At 36.1% G+C, this 25,517-nt stretch overlaps 1 protein-coding gene across 2 annotated transcripts in view; it reads right to left on the bottom strand.

Moving 5' to 3' along the window:
• Lrrc4c (leucine rich repeat containing 4C) overlaps window positions 1–25,517 on the bottom strand; it is a 1,205,288-nt gene that overhangs the window by 482,916 nt on the left and 696,855 nt on the right. For both annotated transcript variants that reach the window (XM_076929324.1, XM_076929323.1), the window contains one exon: window positions 188–325. The gene's annotated coding sequence lies outside the window, so the exon portion shown is untranslated. The remainder of the gene's footprint in view (window positions 1–187; window positions 326–25,517) is intronic.

Raw genomic sequence — 25,517 nt, 5'->3', positions numbered from 1 at the left:
AAGTAAACAAAATGAAATGGCCAGACTTTTAGCCATATGCTGACATCCACACGTGTACAGATGGGAGGGAACAGAAGCTGTCAGCGGTACCAAAGAAACATTATAATTATCTGAAAGGTAATTAACAACCACCTCGTTAATAGATCTTTGAAGGATTTTAGCGGTGTAAATTATAGCTCTCACATACCTGTAGCAAGTTGTCTATGTACCAGTTTTCCCGTTTGCCAAGCTTGAATCCAGTTAATTTACTGAGATTCTGAAGAGGTGTCAGGATGTCTCCATTGTGTCAAAATACATGCATTATTCTTTGTTCCTTCGGTAATTCCTATATCAAGTAAAATTAAAGTACACAATTAGACCTACAGCTTAGACAAGGCTACATTTTTATGGCCTGTGACTTCACTAGAATTAATTTGATTGCTGCTATTTGCACTAAGTAATCATACAGAGACATTTCAAAATAAGTGTATTATGTGTCACCATGATTTTGCATCTGTACTGATAGTATATAAAAGTCTGTCTATGTCAATGACAGATAAGATATCCATGAGTTATTGATCAATGTATCATATTTCATTAAAATCTGCTTTTAAATTGAAATAAAATTACATTCTGATGACTATTTGACACAGAGGAGTTAATATGAACCTGGTTCTGTGATGGTTATTTCTCTAAGTATTATTTTATTGAGTACCCCTTTTCAAGAATCTATTCTCCTTGCTTTTTGGAGAACGTATCTCTCTATTAGTCTCATCATTCAAATAAAGAAAAAAAAATCAAGTTTAATATAAACTACGGCTCTCTTTCTTTATTCACAAAATATTATCTAAGATAAAAATGAAGCACCTTGGCATTAGAACATTGGTGAATCTTAAGCAAAGCAAACTATGAAATTTATACCATAATTAATTTTGTATCTTTTATTAATAGATATTTGTATTACTTTTAAATAAAAATAATGGAAGAGCATAGATTTCAGTTGAGCACAAGACCTAAGAAGATGAAACCAAGATGAAGTTAATCATGTTAAGCATAACACAATCATACTAAAGTTTCATAAAACAGAAAAAATCCAAAAGAAACAAGTTTTTAAGAAATGTAAAGGAGATATAAGATCTATTCCAAAAAGGTCTTGTCACTTGATGTTGGTAATGAATGTCCCTTCTCCTTCAGTTTAATCCAGGAAACTGACAAAGTGGCACACAGCCAGCTTAAATTTACCGTTTGCTAGTCTCTTATTCTTGTCCATGCTATGCCACTGAAACCAGCCCAAAATGCAGCTTTCTATTTTAATAAAGAGAATGCTATCCAATTCTTAAACTTATTTGGAAATCAAAACAAAGCAAATTAAATATGAACTGAATTTGTTGAAATTTTCATTTTCAACATAATTGTGATTATTTTTCTGTTGCTGTCATAAAACACTAAAAAGAAGTGACTTAGGGTATCTTTCATCTAATACCTGATGTTAACTCTCCATCACAGGGATGAGACTCAAGACAGGAACCTACAAAAAGGAATATTAGTAAAATTTTGTTCATAACTTACTCTCTGACTTGTTCTCTCACAGGCCCATTCTTGGATAATTTTTTATACTGTCCAGTACCAAGTGACTAGTGATGGTAACACCTGATGGTAGACTGGGACCTTCTTAAATAAGCTAAAAATCAAGTCAGATGCCCATAGGTATGCTGGTCAAAGCAGTTGGCTATCTAGGCAATTCTTGAGTCAAAAATTTACTCTCAGATGGCTTTAGGCTGTCTCAGTTTACAAACACTGCTAACTTGGGTAGACACCATATCATTTTAAAGTTTTCCATTACTCTGCTCCAACCTTAAAAATATTCTGTAAATATTTTGTATCTATAGGACTTATCTAAGTAAACTCAATAAAAAGAATCACCTTCACTTAAATCAGTGGTTCGCAAATTTCCTAATGCTACAACCATTTAATACAGTTACTCATGTTGTGGTGGACTTGCAACCATAAAATGAATTGGTTGCTACTCTTGTGAGTCATAATATAAACATGTGTGTTTTTCTATACATGTTCTTGGTAACTCCTGTGAAAGGGCTACTCAATCCTCAAAGGGTCCACTACTCACAGGCTGAAAAATGCTGACTAAAATCATTGTATTTTTAAATTTTATTGTTATTATATTAACTATCTTACTAAGAATCTGTCAAACATTATATTGGGTTTCTTTTTTTTTTTTTCTTTACTTCTAAAGATCATTATATAAGAATAATAAAAACACTTCTGTCTTCTCCTATATAAGAAATAGCTAACCATCTGAGTTTGAGGCCAACCTGGTCTACAGAGTGAGTTCCAGGACAGCCAAGGATATACAGAGAAACCCTGTCTTGAAAAACAACCACAAAAAAAGAAAGAAAGAAAGAAAGAAAGAAAGAAAGAAAGAAAGAAAGAAAGAAAGAAAGTGTTAACCAGAGGCTGGAGAAATAGTTCAGTCTTTAAGAGGACTGCTTGCCTGTCCTGGTTACAGAAGGTGGCTAGTTTAGCTCCATGTCCCCCTTTTACTACAGGCTTTTGCTAGGATCAGCCTCATTGAGTTCAGTCACTTTGCACTGCACTACGTTTTCATATTGCACCCTCCATGTCCATCTCTTCCAGGCATCTCTTCATATTCTTTCTTCTCTTCCTCCCGCCCCTGTTCCCATTCACTGTCCCCCGAGTCCACCCTCAAAAATATAATTCCCTGTAAGGGAGATTCATGCATGTCCCCTAAATTTATCCTCCTTCCCTATGTTTGTCCCTCTGTAACTCTGTGGAATTCTCCAGTGGGTGGGACTGGGACATCAACCTAGCCAGAAAATATACCGCCATCTCCTTCCAGCAAAATGTGCTGAGACAATGGTGGGTTAGAACTTGTGGAAAGTGGCCATCTAAAGACTGACCTACCTTGAGACCCAAGGCAAGAGAGTGAGCTCATGCCCTACATTTCCTGGATGTTCAGGATGCAGAAAATGAATGACTCAGAGACCTAGGGGAGAACCAAACATGACTGACAAAAAAATTATGAAATAATTTTGAATGATATTCTGTTATATTCATAGATTGATGCCTAGCCCAGTTATCATCAGAAAGGCTTCCTCTAGCAGCTGAGAGAAACAAATCATAGACTCATAGGAAAACATTAGGTGCATTTCTTCTTTACAGAAGATGGGAAGAAAGGACTATAGAAAAAAAGAAGTCGAAGACACTAAGAGAACTTGGCTCATACAATCAATTAAGCAGAGCTCATAAGGGCACAGAAAAGCTGAAGCAGCAACCACAAAGTCTTCATGGGTACCCTAAGTTCTCTGCTGCGAGTACATGCTGTGATTGTTCAGCTTCAAGTTTTGATTGGACTCCAAACAGTAGAGATTGGAGTGTCTCTGATTCTTTTGCCTTCTTGTGGACCCCTTTTCTCTACTGGTTTGCCTCATCTATCCTTGATTAAGGTTCATGACTAGCCTTATTACATCTTGTTATGCTGTTAGGTTGATATCACTGGAAAGCCTGTTCTTTTCCGATAGGAAAGGATGAATGGTGGATGTGTGGAGTGAGGAGGTAGGTACTAGGGCTTGGAGGAAAATAGAGATGAGAGGTGGCTATAGAGATGTATTGTATGAAAGAAGAATAAAGAAAAATAAAGAGGACTGCTTGATCTTCCATAGGACCCATGTTTGAGTCCCAGCACTCACATCTATGTCTTAAAAATATAACTCCAGTGATAGTGACTTGTCTGACCTCTATGGAGACCAGGTATCCTTGTGGTTTGTAGACACACATATATGTATACACTTAAAACAACGAAAGTAGCTAACCATAGTTTTTTTCTATGTTCATTTTCACTGTAATTTCCATATTCCTCCTCCATAAATACCTTTTTATTCTGCTTTTTCTTTTGAAATGGTTATAACTTGTAGCTCTCACTGGTTAATAAATTAAGAAACTTCTAACATCTGGTTTTTTTTTTGTATCTCTAAGAGTTCTTATTTTCTCCAATTTGAAAATTATTTTTGATCAATATAAAACTTCATGGGTCTAGATCAGTGGTTTTCAACTTTTGTAATGACAAAACCATTAAATATAATTGCTTATGTTGTGGTGATGCCAAATGATAAAATCATGTTGCTGCATTCAGTGTTATAACTGTAATTTTACTACTTTTATGAATCATAATGTAAATACCTGATATGAAACTATCTGACATATGACCTTGCAAAAATGCCATGACCCATAGGCTGAGAACACTGGCATAGATAGTACAGAATGCTTTTAAAAGACAAGATTTAGCAGGGCTCCAGGTATTTCATACACACTTCTTCATTATTAGACATTGCTAGTTCCTAGGGCTGCATAAATAATAAATACAGGCCATTTCTAACTCCATGGTCAAGGAGACTAGGTAAAATCTTCCCTGTAAATCATGTGTAAATGTCTTCCAAAGATATCCTAGAACTTAAAATAAATCTTGACTTTCTCAAAATCATTTCCTGCATGAAAGACTGAATTAAAATATATTTAAACCATACTACTCTTTCCTATCAGAACTCACGTTCAAAGTCCTATTAGGTAATCTAGAAACCAAATAGATCTGTATAAGCACAGATACAATACTACTAACTTTTAATCCTAAAAGTCACCTTATGAAGCAGGTATTCTTCCGTATTTATAGATAAAAATAATGAGGCTCAAAGAATGTGATGTTTAGACAAAACCGTGGCACTTTAGGATAGAGAGCAATAACTATGCCTCATAGTAGTGTATCCGAATTTACAGATGGAGGCAGAGCTCAGCATGACAAGTGGCTCTCCAAATTCTACTGCTTCTAAATCTGATTCCTCTATCTATTTAACTGGAAACAATAACAAGAGAGAATGAACCACACTTATGTTAACTTTCAGCAACATTGAGAAAGCAGAGAATATGAAGTTGCAGAGTTACATCTTCTCTCTGTTGCCTAATTTGCCTCAATAGTTTTGCACAGTCTGCTAGTCAGAAGTTTTGTGTGTGACTACAGTTTTTTCTTCTATTTCAATGTTATGTGTGTTAATTACTCTCATACTTAAGCAATGGCATGCAGACATTAAATATTTTAAAAAGACAGCGACTCTCATGGTTCACAGTGAAAGAAAAGATATGAAGTAGACATGAGTGTGGAGTAGAGAATCTTAGGAGAGTGAGAAGAAAGATTATAGGGGAACATGGTCAAGATACATTGTATCCACATAAGAAATTCACAAAGAATTAATAAATTTACTATATTAAAAGTTTTAATATTAACTAGATTAAAATTATCGCAAACTGAAACAATATTTTCCACTATCTCAATAAATTAAAAGGATAGCTTTATCTGATTAATAAAGCACATAGCATATATCATTATAACCATGGACTTTATAGTAGACCCACACACAAATCAACAGACAGAGTTCCTGTGATTGAAGGAAATACTAGGAGAGACTTTGCTGATGAAAGTCTTGGGAATCAATAACATTGCCATCTGCATATTGAATAAGATTTATGACCTCTACAGATAAAGATGTTCTGGATACCTTTGTACTTTGTTCAGAAGTCCCCCACCTGTGTCTCTCATGGGAGTAGAATTTTACTCCATTTCTTACAGTATTCTTGATACTTGGGCAGGGCTCACATTCTGGAAGAGTAAGCTACTTGTCAGCACATTACAGTCTTCTAGTAGAGAAACATTAGGGCCAGCATAGGCATAAGTACAGATCTTAAAAATCAAAGGGATAGCATATTTTCCTTTTGGTTTGTGTCTACTCCAATCTTTTACTCATCTCTCTTCCCTATGTTTGTCCCTCATTCTTCTTCACCTTCATGACTTTTCTCCTCTTTCTTTGTGAAAACATGTCTAAGAGAAAACTGTGGTGATGGGATCAAATGTTTAGTGTTTAGCTTACACCATCTTGCAATAAGCAGGGCAAACAGAGAAGCCATTTGTTACTAGTGTTTCTTAAACAGTAAGGCTGCTTCTTTCACAAAAGGAACAGTTTTCAAAAGTCGTCATAACACAGTAATCTTTAGAAGAACTCTTTATATCCTCTCAATCATGCAGTACAGGCTTCTCACATTAGACTCCTTTGGTTTCAAACCCTCAGGCCCTCAAGAGACTTTCCCCATAGGAAATTTATAGCCTTCTGTTCCTTTCAAAGACATGTAAATTCTAAAGGAACTGTGTACTGTGTAAACCTATGCTAATTTCAGTCATTATGCAGATGGCCAAGAATATTGCAGGTTTGTACCTAAAAGTGTTTAGTTTTCTCCTGAGTCAAAGGTATTTGGCTGAGCTATTTGTTGATCTCTTTGTTAGAATAGAGTCCATATATCACAAAAGTCCAAATGTGTCAAGATCCTCCCAGGAAAATGGAATGCCCCTCAGAGCCTGGTGATTGAGCACTGTTGAATTGCAGCTTCTGTCTGAATATGAATGACAGAAGAACATTCTAAAGGAACTTAACTTTCTAATTAATCATAATCTGCCACCTTTGTGCATTTTAAATATTTCTCTATTTGTTTCATTTTATAGGCTCAATTGTAGTACCCCTTTGTTTCACAAAAGTATATAAACATATTTTCATAATGTACCATATAATTCTCAACACAATGCAAAAGGAGTCTACTTTAAACAAATTACAGGAATAAACTAATGTGTTTTTTATGCATAATATGATCAAGACAGTACAGCTAATATCTTGTCTCACAAATATTAGAACCTAGATATTGTATCAGTCTTCATGTTCTTTTCCTATTTCTATCACAGGCCTAGTGCTTTAGTCAGTAGGTGTGGAAGGATCTTTAGGATGTACCAGAGACTCTAGCTGAGACTCCTATAAGTGGGGAATATTGATCCTGAAGTGACCACCTCCTCTAGCCAGGCAAAACTCCCAATGGAGGATAGAAACCTAACTATTATAGATTTGAAACAAAATATGTCTGTGTATAAGGTGTGAAGGGACAAAGATAGAGCAAAGAAAGAGGGAATGGCCCACCATGACTGTCCTAAATTGAGACATTTCCCATGGGCAAGAACCAATACCTGACATTGTTAATGGCACTCTGTTATGCTTGCAGACATGAGCCTAGCCTCAGTGGTCCTCTGAGAGGCAGAGTCCCACAGCCAAAAATTAGATGAAGATTGGTGAGTCCAGTGGAAGTCTTGGGCAATGATTGATGGAGCCTAAGAGGACAGGGACAGGAATTCCACAGGTTTACAAACAAAATCAACTAACTTGATCACTTGGGGGCTTCCAGAGACTGAATCATCAACAAAAGAGTGAGCCTGAACTGGACATAGAAAACCCCCACTCATATTTAGCAGAAGTACAGCCTTCATGTGGGTCCAACAACTAGAGCCAGGGCTGTCCTTTCCGCCTGCCTGCCTATAGGTCCAGTTCCCCTAACTGGGCTGTCTTATGTGGCCAGAGTTGGGGGTGGGGGGAATTCGAGGGTGGGGAGGTGGGAGTGTGGGGGTAGGTGGGGGTAGGTGGGGGCACATCCTCATAGAATCAGGAGAAGGGGGGATGGGATATGAGGTTCCTGGGTGGTGGTGGGAATGGGGTAAGGGGATAAAATCTGAAATGTAAATATAATATCCAATAAAAAAAGAAAGGGTATGCTCCTAGTCCTACAGGGACTTAATGAGTCAGGGTGAATTGACACAGAAACTGGGGGATCCCCACCCACTCTGAGGTGAAGAAAGAGTAGGTAATGGGAGAAGGATCTGTGTGAGTGGAGACTAGAATAGGGGAGCTGATATTGAGATGAAAAGTGAATAAATAAAAGAAACATTAAGCTTAATGACTGATTTTCTTGTATAAATATTTCTGTGAGTAAATGCATATTCTGTAGAAAAAGATGTTTGCAAGAGATTACTGTTTCCTTAAGAGGAATGAAAAGCATTAGCAGTTTGACCCATTATAACTGGTTAAATCAAAGAACTGGAATACTGCATATTCAAGGCTAAAGTCAATTTTTCTAAAAGTCTGTACCATGTGGTGAGTTTATCAAATGCATGCGATCATAGACATGACCCAAGAGTCAATATTTTCTTTTGAAAAGTATCAAATAAAAGAAAGCATCTTGTAGTATAAAGTATGTAATAACAAATACAGATAACTTTTCTTTCTAGGAGTTCTGCAAACAATGTGAAAGGCATAATTGTTGGTATTTCAGAGAGACAGATTAAACCTCAGACTTCCACAAAATATTCATAACATTCTTCAATGAGGACTTCTATCTAGCCTACTCTGTGAGTTCAAAGATTTTCATTTTGAGTTGTAGCCTAATGATTATGATCCCTGATTTAAAACTATAGAACTTCTCATCTCCTTCTCATTAAATGCAAGTGTGCCTTAGGGTTACAGTTTAAAGGAAGAATCAAGTTTATCCTCAGGTAGATATTTTGCCCCACATCACTGCTGACCCTTACTATCTCTTTTTAACTCATATGTATATATATATATATATATATATATATATATATATATATATATATTACATATATATACATATATATGTATATATATTATATATATACATATATATGTATATATATATTTAACTCAATATATCTCTGCATGTATGTGCATATATATGCATATATTTTCCAACTTTCATGTATGTTCATATAATAAATGATATCATATAAACACATATCAAGTATGTGCTATTGATTTGTTTTCCTATCCATTCATTATGTTTAATGAAACAAAAAAAAAAGCAAAAAAAAAGCATTTGAAATGCAAAGTCACCTGATGTCAATCTACTTTTTTCTGTAATAAATACATTTATGTTGAGGTCGTATATTCCTATTTAGAGAAGCAATTCCTCCTGACTCTGAGTATCCACAGTGGCACTCACACAAGACCCAACTCCCAGTATCAACAAGTATTGGAATATCAAGTCCATTTTCTCTAGACAGTTTTCAATCTGAAAGCTGCCTATGTCCACTTATTATTATCATTTTCATAACTCTATATTTACTGCTTGGATATGGCTATATAACTTATAGCTCATCCATTGCAGAAATACTAATGGTGAAGATCAGATCTCTGCAAATTATGTCTCAACAAACAATAAATATAATGGAGAATAATGATACCCAACTCACTAACCAGAAGGAAGCTGGAATATATCATCTTCTAATATTGTTTTACTGCCATAAATGAATAAAGGGTTTTTATTACATCTGTGTCATCAGCATTCCCATCTCAATAGAACTTTTGACATAAGCATACAATCAGGAACAGAATTATTGTACTTAAAATGACAGTATTCTATATGGCATCTTCACTTTAAAGTATAATAAACATTTGTAAGTTGTATAACTCAATAAAAATGTGCTAGTATATTGATTTCAAAATAGGAAATGATGTCGCTGTATGTTGTGCTTCCAATTCATCCACATACTATTTCATAATATTTTGATAAAACAAAAATTTCAAGTTTAAATATAGTTATGTTATTAGTGGTGGGAATTCAAGATTGATTTGCCTAGAAAAATACCATTAAACAAACACACAAACAACAGCACATGTGAGCTCTAGGCCACTGCTCAACATGAGTATCTTATGGTATTGCACTCTACTTAATTTCTGTTACAACTATGTTTCCAGGACCACCGTTCTCACCTTGAGTTAGTATTCTCTAACATTAATTAATACATCTTATAAGATAAGAACAATTTATTTAGTTAAAATGTAAGTTGTTAATATTAAATAAAACACCTAATTGGAAACAGAGAATATTATATCTGACAAGACATAATGATCTGCAGAAGCTAGCAGTAACTTTTCACTTAACAAATAAATATTTTTGAATGTCACTAAGAAATAGTAAACTGTCTGGAATTAAGCATTTGAATTAATAATCCTCTGAGATTATTATGAACACTCTCAGGAGAGTGTGTACTCTCCTGTTTTCTTGAAATACAAAGCCCTAATTCCCAATCTCTAGAAGAAATAGGAAGAAACTTTAAAGCAATAAGAAAGGCATCCATATTGCAAATACTTCTACTTAAACATCATTAAAGCAAGAGAAGACAAAACAACCATTCTCTAGGTGAGTCTACAAATTACCAGCACATGTGCTGCACATACTTGCCATCAACATTTGCAAGATGTTAGACAAACAAAGGTATACATGCAAAGGTTTGAGTAGCTCGAAAACAATCTACCAATATAGTGAGTGGAATAACAGTAATATAGCAGATATTTTAAACAACAAGAATAAAGATGAAAATTTTTACCATAAGGAAGTAACAAAATTGGAAATACATGTATTTAATCTCACCTAGCCATTTCTTATATACTATATAGATGTATTAAGCACCGTTTGATATCCAGTGAATGCATACAGAGTTTATGTTTGTATTATGTATGCATACATATGTTTATGTTTATGTATTGTTTAAAAAATTTAAAAAACTAGACACAAGATTATTTTATGAGTAAAAACAAACAGCAAAATATATTCAAGAAATATATGAAAGATTGCTCACTTTGACCTCTGAGAACAGTCTAAAACCCCAAAGTTATGTCTGCAACCCAGGCTGGTCACAAGCCCTTTAACTCAGCTTTCTATATAAATTTATACTTAGAATAGTTTAATTGGAAAGTCTCCTTAAGAATAGAATAATAAAATAACTAGTTATGGAACACTAAACTTATAACAACAAACTATAATAAAAATCATAGGAACACAGACTCTTTCAACAAATTATTTGAATGTAAGTAATATACCATGAAAAAGGCTGCTCCCTAGTGGGTACACCACATACACTGTTTATACTAGTATGAATAAGACAAAGGAATGGATTATGGATCAGTAAAGAACAAAAGTAAAGTAATCTGAGATTTCCTCACAAAATACAGAATGCTGGTACTTACTTTAAGCTTTGTAAATTATATTTTTCTGGTTTTCCACTTACTACTTTTATGTAGTGGTTGACTCTAGACAGTGAAGTGGCAAGTAAGTAGCAACTATTGTGATTAGGTAATTCTGCATTTCCTTTCATGTTACAAAAATTTTGAACATTTTCTCACACAACCTCAGTATTTTCAGTATAATTAAAAACCTAGATGAAGATTTCTTACAAAATACTATTTAACTGAAAAAAGAGAATATAGAAGAACAAATGCTTATTTGTGTGACAACCAGATGAGTTACTTTTCACATTAATATAGCAATAGATCGGATAAACACAAACTAAGGAAGGGATTCTGTTGCTCATAGTTTGAAGATCTAGTCCATCATGGAAGGGAACCAAAGCTAATAAAGACTTGAGGAAACTAGTCACATGGAGTTCACAGTCAAATGACAAGAGAGAGATAATACAGGTACTCACCTCATTTTCTCTCTTTTATAATCCAGGCCTCTGTCTGTGGAATGATTTCTACAACTTTTAAGATGTATTTTTTTTTTTATCTCAGTTAACTAAACTAGAAACTTCCTCACAGATGCACAGATGAGAAAAATAGATTATTTCTCACATGTGTCTATATCTACTCAAACTGATAATCCACATTAACCATCACAAAATTGAGAGTATATATATTATTCAAAATAGTTATGACATTAAAATAAATTAATGATTTTCCAAATTATCACTGCATGTTGGGGACAGGGGGTATTTATAAATTAATTATGTGGTATTGCTATACAGATATTTTTATTTACAAGATTTTGTTTTGTTTTTCAACGGTGGGAATTGTACTCAGGGCTTTGAGCAATCTAGGCAAGTGTTGTAACACTGAACTTTGTTTTCACACAGAGAAAAAAAATGTTCAATATGATACAACTGTGTCCCATTTATTAGGCTCATAAATTAAAGTGATCAGCTGACCTAATGAGAGTGAAATTCTTGTATATACATAACCCACTTGAGTGGGTTATGTATATGCACAGCCCATATATACATCTATATATACATCTATATATACATCTATGACTGGCAATTTGTTATTAGATCCCAGTGAAGGAAAGGGAGAGTTTCTCCTTGGTAGCTGCACTGCATTGTATATTACTACACATTAGCAATAAATTCTTTCACTGGAAGTGGGGGCGGGGTGAAAGCTGTCATAGTATAAAAAGGTCTAGGCAAAGGCCAGCCTCTGGAAGAATAGTCAATGCTCTTAACCACTGAGCCATCTCTCCAGCCCAAAAATGTAATTATTTTTTAAAGACATTAAGGTGTGTATGAGGGCTCATGTGATAACTCAGGTCCTGTGTGTATTTTATATCCAGATAATGCAAGATGCTGTACCTACCTGTTTTTTTTTTTGTTTTTTTTTTTTCACACATTGTTTGCTCTAGCTTCTAGGGCCAATTTTTAAAGCAGAGCTATAAGTATTTTTTGCTTACTTATAAACTAAGGTATCCAAAAATAGTCTATTAGTATGTAATTGTGGAGATGGAAGGAAAGACACATTTTAAATGACCTATATACGAATAGTAAGTGAAGATGCTATGGTGTGATTCCTTTTAACAAATTCATATCTAAAACTTTTCTTTTATCTCAAATCCTTCTAGACAAAGACCCATAATTTCTACTGACATTTTTTCACCAATCCCCAGCAAAGCTCTGTTGCTCACTGTTATTAATTTATAATGAGAGAAGAAAATATAGGTAAGAAGAAGAGGATGTAAAGCACAGAGAACTCTCAGCTATAAATTACTCTTGGATTTTATTTATGTTTAAAAAATAATGACCCAATGGACTAGCTGGAGAGATCTTTCTCCCTGCATTCACTTCTAATTTATATTTGTCCCAAAGCCAAAGTACTGTGGAAAGATTATATAGAGAGGCATGGCTGGGTGAATTGATTTGGGAGCACTTTTTTTTTTTTTTTTTTTTTTTTTTTAACATCTTCACGGAAAAGGAACAACAGGGCACAGAGAATAACAATTGCAACTTATAAGAGCAAGCAACTCACTTTTGATACTTGGTTTGGTGCTGTAACCTCCATAGCCTCATTTTAGACCATATTTAGGTATGTTTTTAAAGGCAGATATTAATCCTGAATAAGTTTTTTATTCTGTGTTGCCCTCTTTTCAAGTGAGGTCAAGGCAAGGTTGGCAGTTTTCCCATAAAATGACCTATTACATTACTGTAAACAATGAGTGAATGAAAGAATGGATGCGTGAACAAGTGAGTGAATGAGAAAACTAATGAATAGAGCTATTCTTTTCTTTACTTAAACTGCATTCCCATACTTGATTCGTGAAATCTATTATGCCTGCACTAGGGCATAATGAATGAACTCAATACAGAAACGCTTGATAGAAATTCAAGTGGGCATTGCCTTTAGTGAAGCAAAAACATTTAACATTCATTTTTATAAAAATTACAAGATGAGAGTAATATTTTCTGCCTGATTTTCAACGAAAATTATTTTTTCAGAATAGTTTTAGATTTTAACTCATTTTCCTGGGCTTACAACCTCATAGACTTTTGGTTCTTCCTGTTTACATGCTTTTTCATCATCCTCCTTCAATACTGCAACTTTTTCCAATTCTATTTTGATTGTGTTTTCTTCTTGCTGCCTTTAAATTAAACTGAGATCTTCTCTTTCAAATTCTGATTCACTATCCGGCTAGCACATTTAAGGAGAAGAGTCATCAGTCATTCATGGAAAACAAAAATGCACTGATGGTGAGGGTGCTGGGTCTCAACTTATTCTAACTCTTTAACCAATCAAACAAACTCTAAGCAAACTTTGTGGAAAAAGTAAAATTATTGAAGGTAGTACTTCTTAAACACTTGTTTATTTATGTGTGGGAGTATGCTTATAATCACATATGTCTAGGCACACATATTCCATGATGCATACATGAAAACTTGAAAACACCTTGCAGGAGTAACCTTCCACTATGTGTATTCCTGGAGTCAAACTTAGATGGTCAGATTTCTCAACAAGTCTCTTTCAGTACTGAACCACCTCCTCAGCTCCTAGATGGGCACTGCTCATGAGAAATCTTCTAATGATTCCTTTAGCATATCTATCTATCTATCTATCTATCTATCTATCTATCTACCTACCTACCTACCTACCTATCATCTATCATCTATCTACACATACGTGTGTATAAAACAGACATGTATATGTTTTCCTAATATAGCTTTGAAATTATCATATGTGTTTATTGAGTATCTTGGGCATATCTATTTCACATTCTATTCCTACACTTTCTCATCTCTCATTTTTCCACTGACCAGTGGTTTAAATAAACCACTAAATCCAATTAGGTAATTTATTGATGAATGTTGATATGATCCATTAAGGTGTGAGAAACATACCAAGGCTCCCCCAACACCAAAATGAAGTAGTTTTTTTTTTTCTCTTCTTCACTTCTTAGCTAGGAGTGAGGGATCCAGAACCTTTTTGTACTCCATGCTGGAATAGTCTTTTGGTCTTAGGGAGATCTTATGCAGGTAACCATAGCTTCTGTGAGCTCATGTTTATAACAACCCTGTCATATCTGGAGGCCAACTTTTCAAAGTACCTCTCCATATAATTTATTACTCTCATTTCCTGTTCCCTGGGCTTAGAGGTATGAGTGATATATATGTTTCATCTACTCCTAAACAGGCACATTTACTGATTCTCAGCCATAAAAATACTTATATTCTAGTTAATTCTGTTGTAATGATTAGGAATCAAGCATAGCACTAATGGTGTTGTAATAATAAAATCTAACATTGGTCCATGTAGCAGCAGACTGATACAACTGTTCACATCTTAGCCATGGTCTGATGCAAAGTGATGAATGTATGCAGTGGCTCAACTCTCTCTATCCACTCATTAAGGATCCCAGCCAAGGAGTGGTGCTTTTGCACAGTGGCCCAACTCAAGTAGGTGATCAAGATATTCTTTATTCACCATACCTGAGGTCCTATTTCCTGGGGCAATCTAGATTCTGCCAAATTAACAATTGGCATAAATGACCATACTACAGTTGTTTGTGGACTCAGTGCATTAACTATATGCTTGTGAATCATAACTGCTAAAAGTGAAAGTCAATGGTTTTCTCCTTCCTAATCTTACTCATCAGTTTTTATCTGTTATTTTAGAAAATTCCTACTTCAACTACACAGAATTCTGTGGCTCTGTTTGCTCTTTTAGAAATCACTCAAGCTGGACCAGATCTCTGCCTGGTCTGCTGGTGTGTGGACCCCGGATCCCCCCCGAGACATTCTGGAGGCTCCACAGATCCCACAGCCAGCTTTAGGTAGGAAGACTCACATACTGCCCTGAGCCCATAGCTGGGGGCTGTGAGCGCTCAGATTCCAGCAGATACCCCCCATCCCCGCCCCTGCAGGCTAGCACTCCCCTTCCGCCCCTCTCCCGGATCTGAGGCCTGGACCAGACCTCTGCCCAGTCTGCTGTTGTGAGGACCCCGATTCTGCCTGAGACATACTGGAAGATCCACTCAACTCAGAGCCACAGAGGAACAACTGAACTCAGAGCGTCAGACAACATATCCTGAGATATCCTAGAGGAGACACTGCACCCAGAACAGCAGACACCTAGCTGGACTGCTACCTTGGAGGCACCATATCCTGAGACACCCTAGAGGTACCACTGTAATCAGTGCAGCTGGAAAAGAACACAGAGACATCTAGACCCCTAGGAGATCAGACACAAGCAAGATAACTGGAAAGGCAGGCTTCAGTCAGAGACAGCAAGTACAGGCAGCACTAGAGTTAACCAGATGGCAAAAGGCAAGCACAAGAATGTAAGCAACAGAAACCAGAGTTACATGGCATCATCAAACCCAGTTCCCCCATCATAGCAAGCCCATCACACCAGAAAAGCAGGATTCAGAATTAAAATCACTTCTCATGATGACGATAGAGGACTTTAAGAAAGACATAAATAACACTCTCAAAGAACTTAAGGAGAACACTGGTAGACAGATAGAAACTCTTAGAGAGGAAACACAAAAATCCCTTAAGGAATTGCAAGAAAATGCAACCAAACGGGAGAAGGAATTAAACAAAACCATGCAGGATATAAAAATGGAAGTAGAAACAATAAAGAAATCACAAAGGGAGACTACCCTGAAGATAGAAAACCTAAAAAAACGATCAGGAGTCATAGACACAAGTATCACCAACAGAATACAAGAGATGGAAGAGAGAATCTCATGTGCAGAAGATACCATGGAAAACATTGACACAACTGTCAAAGAAAATGCAAAATACAAAAAGCTACTAACCCAAAATATACAAGAAATCCAAGACACAATGAGAAGGCCAAACTTAAGGACCATAGGTATAGATGAGGGGGAAGACTCCCAACTTAAAGGACCAGTAAATATCCTCAACAAAATTATAGAGGAAAACTTCCCTAACCTAAAGAAAGAGATGTCCATATATAGACAAGAAGCCTAGAGAACTCCAAATAGTTTACACTAGAAAAGAAATACTTCCCGCCACATAATAGTCAAAACATCAAATGTACAAAACAAAGAAAAAATACTAAAAACAGTAAGGGAAAAGGCAAAGTAACATATAAAGGCAGGCCTATAAGAATTACACCAGACTTCTCACCAGAGACCATAAAAGCCAGAAGATCCTGGACCAATATCATACAGACCCTAAGAGAACACAAATGCCAGCCCGGACTACTATACCCAGCAAAACTGTCAATCATTATTGATGGAGAAACCAAAATATTCCATGACAAATCCAAATTTACACAGTATCTCAACACAAATCCAGCACTTCAAAGGATAATTGGTGGAAAACTCCAATACAAGGAGGGAAACTATAACCTAGAAAAAGCAAGAAAGTAATCTTCCAAAAACTGTAAAAGATGGTAGCTATAAAAACATATCTCCACTGCCAATAACAAAAATAACAGGAAACAACACTAATTTTTCCTTAATATCTCTTAATATCAATGGACTCAATTCTCCAATAATAAGACATAGACTATCAGACTGGATATGTAAACAGGACCCAACATTTTGCTACATTCAGGAAACACACCTTTGTGGAAAAGACAGACACTACCTCAGAGTAAAAGGTTGGAAAACAATCTTCCAAGCAAATGGTCCCAAGGAACAAGCGGGAGTAGCGATTCTAATATCAAATAAAATCAGTCTTCAACCAGAAGTAATCAAAAAAGATAAAGGACACTTCATATTCATAAAAGGAAAAATGTACCAAGAGGAACTCGCAATTCTCAACATCTATGCCCCAAATGCAAGGGCACCCACATACATAAAAGAAACTTTACTAAAGCTTAAAGCATACATTGCACCCTACACAATAATAGTAGGAGACTTCAACACCCCACTCTCAGCTATGGACAGATCATGGAAACAGAAACTAAACCGAGACACAATGAAACTAACAGAAGTTATGAACCAATTGGACATAACTGACATCTATAGAATATTTCATCCTAAAAAAAAGAATATACCTTCTTCTCAGCACCTCATGGTACCTTCTCCAAAATAGACCATATACTTGGTCACAAAACAGGCTTCAACAGATACAAAATGATTGAAATAATCCCTAGTACCTTATCAGACCACCATGGGCTAAGACTTGTCTTTGACATGGACAAAAACAACAGAAAGTCCACATACACTTGGAAACTGAACAATGCTCTACTCAATGATAACTTGGTCAAGGAAGAAATAAAGAAAGAAATTAAAGACTTTTTAGAATTAAATGAAAATGAGGACACATCATATCAAAACCTGCGGGATTCACTGAAAGCAGTATTAAGAGGAAAAATCATAGCTCTAAGTGCTCACAAAAAGAAATTGGAAAGAGCATACATTAACAACTTGACAGCAAACCTGAAAGCTTTAGAACAAAAAGAAGTTATTATACCCAAGAGGAGTAGATGGCAGGAAATAATCAAACTCAGGGCTGAAATCAACCAAGTGGAAACAAAAAGAACTATACAAAATATCAACAAAACCATGAGCTTGTTCTTTGAGAAAAATCAACAAGATAGACAAACCCTTAGCCAGACTAACCAAAGGGTGCAGAGACAGTATTCAAATTACTAAACTCAGAACTGAAAAGGGAGACATAACAACAGAAACAGAAGAAATTAAAAAAAATCACCAGATGCTACTACAAAGGCCTATACTCAAGAAAATTGGAAAATCTGGATGAAATGGACAATTTTCTAGACAGATACCAGGTACCAAAGTTAAAGGAGGAGCAGATAAACCATCTGAACAATCGCATAACTCCTAAAGAAATAGACTCAGTCATTAAAAATCTTCCCACCAAAAAATGTGTGGGGCCAGATGGTTTCAGTGCAGAATTCTTTCAGACCTTCAAGGAAGACCTAATACCAATTCTCTTCAAGCTATTCCATTGAATAGAAACAGAAAGAACACTACCCAATTCGTTCTATGAAGCTACCATTACACTCATACCTAAACCACAGAAAGACCCAACAAAGAAAGAGAACTACAAACCAATCTCTCTTATGAATATTGATGCAAAAATACTCAATAAAATTCTTGCAAACCAAATCCAACAACACATCAAAACAATTATTCATCAAGATCAAGTAGGCTTTATCCCAGGAATGCAGGGATGGTTCAATATTCAGAAATCCATCAATGTAATCCACTACATAAATAAACTCAAAGAAAAAAACCACATGGTCAACTCACTAGGTGCTGAGAAAGCATTTGGCAAAATTCAACAACCCTTTATGTTAAAAGTCTTGGAAAGATCAGGAATTCAAGGCCCATACCTAAACATAGTAAAAACAATATACAGCAAGCCAGTAGCCAACATCAAACTAAATGCAGAGAAACTTGAAGCAATCCTAATAAGATCAGGGACTAGGCAAGGCTGCCCACTCTCACCTTACCTATTCAATATAGTACTGGAAGTCCTAGCTAGAGCAACTAGACAACAAAAGGAAGTCAAAGGGACACAGATAGGAAAGGAAGAAGTCAAAATTTCACTATTTGCAGACTATATGATGGTATACTTAGGTGAACCTAAAACTTCCACCAGAGAACTCCTAAACTTGATAAACAACTTTAGCAACGTGGCTGGATATAAAATCAACTCAAACAAATCAGTAGCCTCCTCTATTCAAAGGATAAACAGGCAGAGAAAGAAATTAGGGAAATGACTCCCTTCACAATAGCCACAAATAAAATAAAATATCTTGGAGTGAATCTAACCAAGCAAGTGAAAGATCTGTATGACAAGAACTTCAAGTCTCTGAAGAAAGAAATCGAAGAAGATCTCAGAAGATGGAAAGATCTCCCATGCTCCTGGATTGGCAGGATTAACTTAGTAAAAATGGCCATCCCGCCAAAAGCAATCTACAGATTCAATGCAATACCCATCAAAATTCCAAATCAATTCTTCATAGAGATAGAAAGAGCAATTTACAAATTCATTTGGAATAACAAAAAATCTAGGATAGCGAGAACTATTCTCAACAATAAAAGAACTTGGGGAATCACCATCCCTGACCTCAAACTGTACTACAGAGCAGTAGTGATAAAAACTTCATGGTATTGGTACAGAGACAGACAGGATGATCAATGGAATAGAATTGAAGACCCAGAAATGAACCCACACACCTATGGTCACTTGATCTTTGACAAAGAAGCTAAAACCTTCCAGTAAAAAAAGGACAGCATTTTCAACAAGTGGTGCTGGCTCAACTGGAGGTCAACATGTAGAAGAATGCAAATTAATCCATTATTATTCCCTTGTACAAAGCTCAACTCCAAGTGGATAAAGGACCTTCACATAAAGACAGATACACTGAAACTAATAGAAGAGAAGTTGGGGAAGACCCTCGAATATCTAGGCACAGGGGAAAAGTTCCTGAACCGAACACCAATGGCTTATGCTCTAAGGTCAAGAATTGACAAATGGGACCTCATCAAAATGCAAAGCTTCTGTAAGGCAAAGGACACTGTCAACAAAACAAAACAGCAACCAACAGATTGGGAAAAGATCATTACCAATCCTACATCTGATAGAGGGCTAATATCGAATATATACAAAGAACTCAAGAAATTAGACGCCAAACAACAAAATGACCCCATTAAAAATGGGGTACAGAGCTAAAAAAGAATTCTCAACTGAGGAAACATGAATGGCCGAGAAGCACCTTAAGAAATGCTCAACATCCTTAGCCATCAGGGAAATGCAAATCAAAACAACACTGAGATACCACCTCACAGCAGTCAGAATGGCTAAGATAAAAAAGTCAAGTGACGATAGATGCTGGTGAGGATGTGGAGAAAGAGGAACACTCCTCCATTTTTGGTGGGGTTGCCAGCTGGTACAACCACTCTGGAAGTCAGTCTGGCAGTTACTCAGAAAATTGGACATAGCACTACCTGAGGACCCAGCTATACCACTCCTGGGCATATACCCAGAAAATTCCCCAACATATAACAAAGACATATGCTCCACTATGTTCATAGCAGTCTTATTTATAATAGCCAAAAGCTGGAAAGAACCCAGATGCCCTTCAACAAAGGAATGGATACAAAAAATGTGGTACAATGGAATATTACTCAGCTACTAAAAATAATGAATTCAAGAAATTCTTAGGTAAATGGATAGAACTAGAAAATATCATCCTGAGTGAGGTAACCCAATCACAAAAGAACACGCATGGTATTTACTTACTGTTAAGCGGAGATTAGCCCAAAAGTTTGAAACAACAAAGATTCAACTACCAGACGACATGAAGCTCATGAAGAAGAAAGAACAAGTGAGGATGCCTAGGTCTTTCTTAGAAGAAGTAACTAAATACCCAAGGGAGCAAATATGGAGACAAAGTGTGGGACAGAATCTGAAGGAGTGGTTGTATGGAAACCATTCCACCTGGGTATTCATTCCATTTGCAGTCACCAAAAATAGACACTGATATGGTTGTCAGGAAAGGAAAGCTGACAGCAGTCTGATAAGGCTGTCTCCTTAGAGGTCCCCCAGAGTAGGACATACCCAGAGACAGATGCTCGAAGCTAACCATTAATCTGATCAAAGGTTCCCAATTGAGAAGTTAGAGAGTAAACTGAAGGAGCCTTAAGAGTTGGTAGCCCCATAAGGAGAACAACAATACCAACCAGCCAGAGCTCCCCAGGATCTAAACTACCAGCCTAGGAGCACATATGGAGAGGCACATGACTCCAGCTGTATATGTAGGGGAGGATGGCCTTGTTGGGCATAGGTGAGAGATGAGGTCATTGGTACCTTGAAGGCTGAGCACTGAGTGGGGCGGGACCTGAGGGTGGGGAGGGGGATTGGGGGGTAGGTGTGTAAACACCCTCATAGAAGCAGGAGGAGGGGGGATGGGATAAGGGGTTCCTGGGTGGCGGTGGTAATGCGGTAAGGGGATAAAATTTGAAATGTAAATATTATATCTAATAAAAGAGGAGGAAAAAAAGAAAAGCGGTTAGAACCAACATCCTTAATAAAATGTCAGCCCTCTTTAAAAAAAAAAAAAGACTATCTTGATACTAAAATTTGTTTTGAGAATTGTATATTGCAGAATGATCAGCCTTGTTGTATCTCCTCAACAAGCAAGCGGGGCAGACCTGCTCAAACTTCTGAAGTCTGGAAATTCCATCAGGAGGCAGTGAAGACACAGCATCAGAGGCTTGTCAATTTGCTCTTCTCCCCACTCCTCTTCTAATATCTCAATGCCCATGATCAGCTTGAAGAAGCTAATAAAGAGTCAGCGCCCCTATTCCCTGGGCTTGGGGACTAAGGTGGTAAATGTTGGGCTGTCTTTCTAGGGAAAAGTAGTGGTTTTGTGGGAATAGAGAGGATTAGCTAGGGTTTATTGCATAGCCATAACCTATTAGTAGAAATCTGTATAATTAGTATCAAGATGAAGATATAAATTCTTAAACGGCACCAATTTACTTTGATTACAAACTTTAAGGTTTTCATTGTTATGAGCTTCTTATTGATATGAGTGAGATGAATATTGTTACTCTCATAGGCATTGTACCAGTATAACACATTTAGGAATACAAGGCTTAGACCCAGTCCTACTTTCACCTTTTTAACTGATTTGAGATGATCAGCCTGTGAGTTAAGGAACTATAGCAAATTCATGGCTTGGAGTTTATGGTTAGGGTGTTTTCTATGTTTTATTTAGAAATAGCTGAGTGGAGTTAACAGGCAACAGTCCAGATTACCTTACATGGATAGTTGGTTTTCAAAACATCAGAAATCCACAGAATTGACATTACAAACATTTCTGTATTAATGTTCATTTTCATTAGAGACCTGTCTGCTCCTGATAGCTTCCTATATTGAATTCTAAGAGGAATTGAGCATCTTTGGAGTTACTCCAGTTGTGGTGAGACAGCCACTAGGCAAGAATTGCCTCTTTCCTTCTACAGACAAATTACTGTTCAGAAAAGGACACACTTGCAGAATAGTCGACTGATTATATCTGCCTAGACAGAGTAATCAGCCCTTAATAATTCTGCAGCACTAAGGTCTGTCAGATGATCCTGGCCCAGAAGGTGGAAGAACAGATGCTCCAACATTTTGAAGTAGAAGGTGTGTCCAGGTGTTCAGAGGTCTCTATAAATTGGCTAAGTTTTAGAAGCTATGCTTTGTGCTTCCCACAATTATAGTTAACTCAGTCATTCTGGATTTCTGACGGGGTTGAAAACTTATAGCCTAATAGCCAATCCTGGCTATTTACTTTGAGAGAAAAGATTTGAGTGGATGGTCGTCAGCTGACATTCATCCTAAAGCCAGGTTCAGAACTAAATGTTTTAGTTAGGATAGATGACAGAGGTTCTGGTTAGTCAACAAAATGATGGACTGGGTATGAGGACTATCTTGTACCTCACGGGTACAAATTGGCATAACTATGCTCTAATTGTATTTTGAGAGAAAAGTTTCATTTTAACAGGAAGGGTGATATGTAGGAGGAACTAAGGTGGGAGGAGTACTGAGAGGAAGAGAAGGAGTAAGAAGAGGAGGAGAAGAAGGAGAGGAGAAGCTAGGTGATGAAAGAGAGAAAGAGGGGGGAGACAGGGAGGCAGATGTTCATGTACTTCCACCAGTCAAAGATAGTTGATATATCTAGGTTGGGTAGTGGGTTACACCTCTGATTGAACAATACCGAACTTATAAAGCCTATGATTAACATTTTTTTAAAAAATGTATAAATGCAAAAAGGAAAAGGGGGCATGGGATAGAGGTTTTCTAAGGGGGGGAATGGGGAAAGGGGATGGCATCTTAAGTGTAAATAAAATATCTAATAAAAATGGAAAAAATAGTATGAAAAGAAAAAAATTGAATATTTCTGTTTTTTGGGTATTAGTGATTCAACATTAATATTTTAAAAGAATTCATATGTTCATCAGAGTTGAAATGCAAATTTCTAAGCATGCATACTAATTAAAGTGACTGTTTTCTGTGAAAAAAAAAAAAAGAAATCACTCAAACCTCATTGGTGATTTCTCCTTCCAAAGAGAAGGTTAACAGCACTGTTTTCCCTAGGAATATCTATGCAGCTATCCAAACATTTTTACTTTGACTTGCAGTCTCCAATTTCAAATGATTTAACATTAAACTAATTCTGATGTATATTTTTTATCCTGTAAGGCACGTGGAATTTGCAGAAAAACAGTTCCTTTCTACTAATGTTCTGTACTTCTGTTTGTGAAATTTTGAAGAATTGATTTTTTCTTCAATTGAGCCATGTGACCTTGAAAATTTGAAAGACTTGAAATATTTTTCAATTGAGCCATGGATTGTTAAATAAAATGTACCGGTAGAAACGTATTCTTTCCTAGTGAGAGATTTTCAAAATATTAAACAGCCAGTATGACAAGCACAAGTTGCCACAGTATTGCCAAATATGTATATGATGAGCAAATGGCTACAGGCTACCATATGAACAACAGTCCTGCTTTAAAGAAGAGTGAGAGCACATGTGATGATATAAGGTGATCTGTTAGCTGAGGGACTACTAGATAATGCTTCTGTGTCTTTGTTATAATTCCAAAATCTTGTTCCCTTTCACATAGCTATCAATTCTGTGGTAAAATTATTAACAGTAAGGATGAGAAGAGGAAGCATAAAGGTAATATCAGACATCTACAGGGTTTTTTGCTAAATGCCTTGAACAATCACACCTATTTTGGAGAGAAGTCCAGTAGAGGTCCACAGACACCACCATGTGAAGATAATTGCTAGCAGGGCCGAACTAAAACCCAGTATGTCAGGCCAGTGCCTGGTTTACTTGGCTCACTGCCTTACAGTTTCTATGTGAAATATTGTTTATTTTTCAGATCTGCAGCATAGACAAAGCAGAAAATTTTATTTATGTTACTTTTAAATTTGCCTCTCTGACTAGGAAGATTTATGGCATATGGACTGAAACTTTATTGCACTGGACCAAGCCAGATTTAAGACTAACATAGAATTGTAACGTTCAAGTTGGGGAAGGAGAGTTGGGTTATATCCTAAGAGTAATCTCATGTGTCTCTTTAGGAAGCTGCCCTAACATAATTTAGGCTGAAGAATCACAATGCATAATTTTCCAATGATTGATTGGTTTTATTGCTTTAAATACATACATGATTTTCCAGCTAATTAAAATGTATTGTTTTTAAATGATATCACCTCTTAATTAAAAGATTAAATGACACATTTGCTATTTTGATATATATTTTGGAATGCCTAAACCAAGATTATGAAGACAGCAATGCTTACAATTATGTCACAAAATTATATGCATACTCAGTACTGAGTCCACATTTCCTTTTGTAGTAAGAACACTTAAGTTCTACAGATAGCTCAGTAGATGAAGCATGTGCCACACCTGTATGAGAACTCTAGTTTACATTCTCAAAAGCCATACAAACCCAGTTGTAGTAATAAAGCTCTATAATATAAGAGCTTCTGAGAATGATTGGAGGTGGAGATAAAATAATCCTCCAGAAGATTTATGTGCTAGAAAGCCTGTTGTCCTATTTAACAACAACTAGCAAAACTTGTTTTCATGTGCATTCCTACAGGAACACAGAACTGAACAACTGAACACACACACACACACATTTAAACAATCAAAACTTTCAGGAAAGTAAAGAAATATAGCATACTGTTAATAGTTATAATTAGCATGAAACACAAAGTTCTTTACTTATATTCTTCTTGTCCAACTAAAAATTTTACTCAGAATAACAACTTCCCATTCCCAACCATTCTTATCGCTGCCTTGGTCGCCATTGTTCTAAAGTCGATGACTAAAAATTTAATATTTTTTATTCTACATGTAAGTAATTTCATGTATTATAACATCTTTCTTTCTTTGAATTGTGTCACTTATTACACTTATTTCAGCTTAATTTACATTGTTGTAAAAGACAGAATGCCTTTGATACTAATGGTAGATGAACAGTATTCTGTTATGCACATGTTACCTTTTTGGGTGTCATAAAGTATGATTTTCCTTTTATTTTTCCCTAAAGGAACTAACAATTTTATG

The sequence above is a fragment of the Arvicanthis niloticus genome, chromosome 2 (assembly GCF_011762505.2).
Source record: "Arvicanthis niloticus isolate mArvNil1 chromosome 2, mArvNil1.pat.X, whole genome shotgun sequence".
Taxonomy (NCBI): domain Eukaryota; kingdom Metazoa; phylum Chordata; class Mammalia; order Rodentia; family Muridae; genus Arvicanthis; species Arvicanthis niloticus.
The sequence above is the reverse complement of the archived record's forward strand: the minus strand, read 5'-3'. Positions and strand labels throughout refer to the sequence as shown.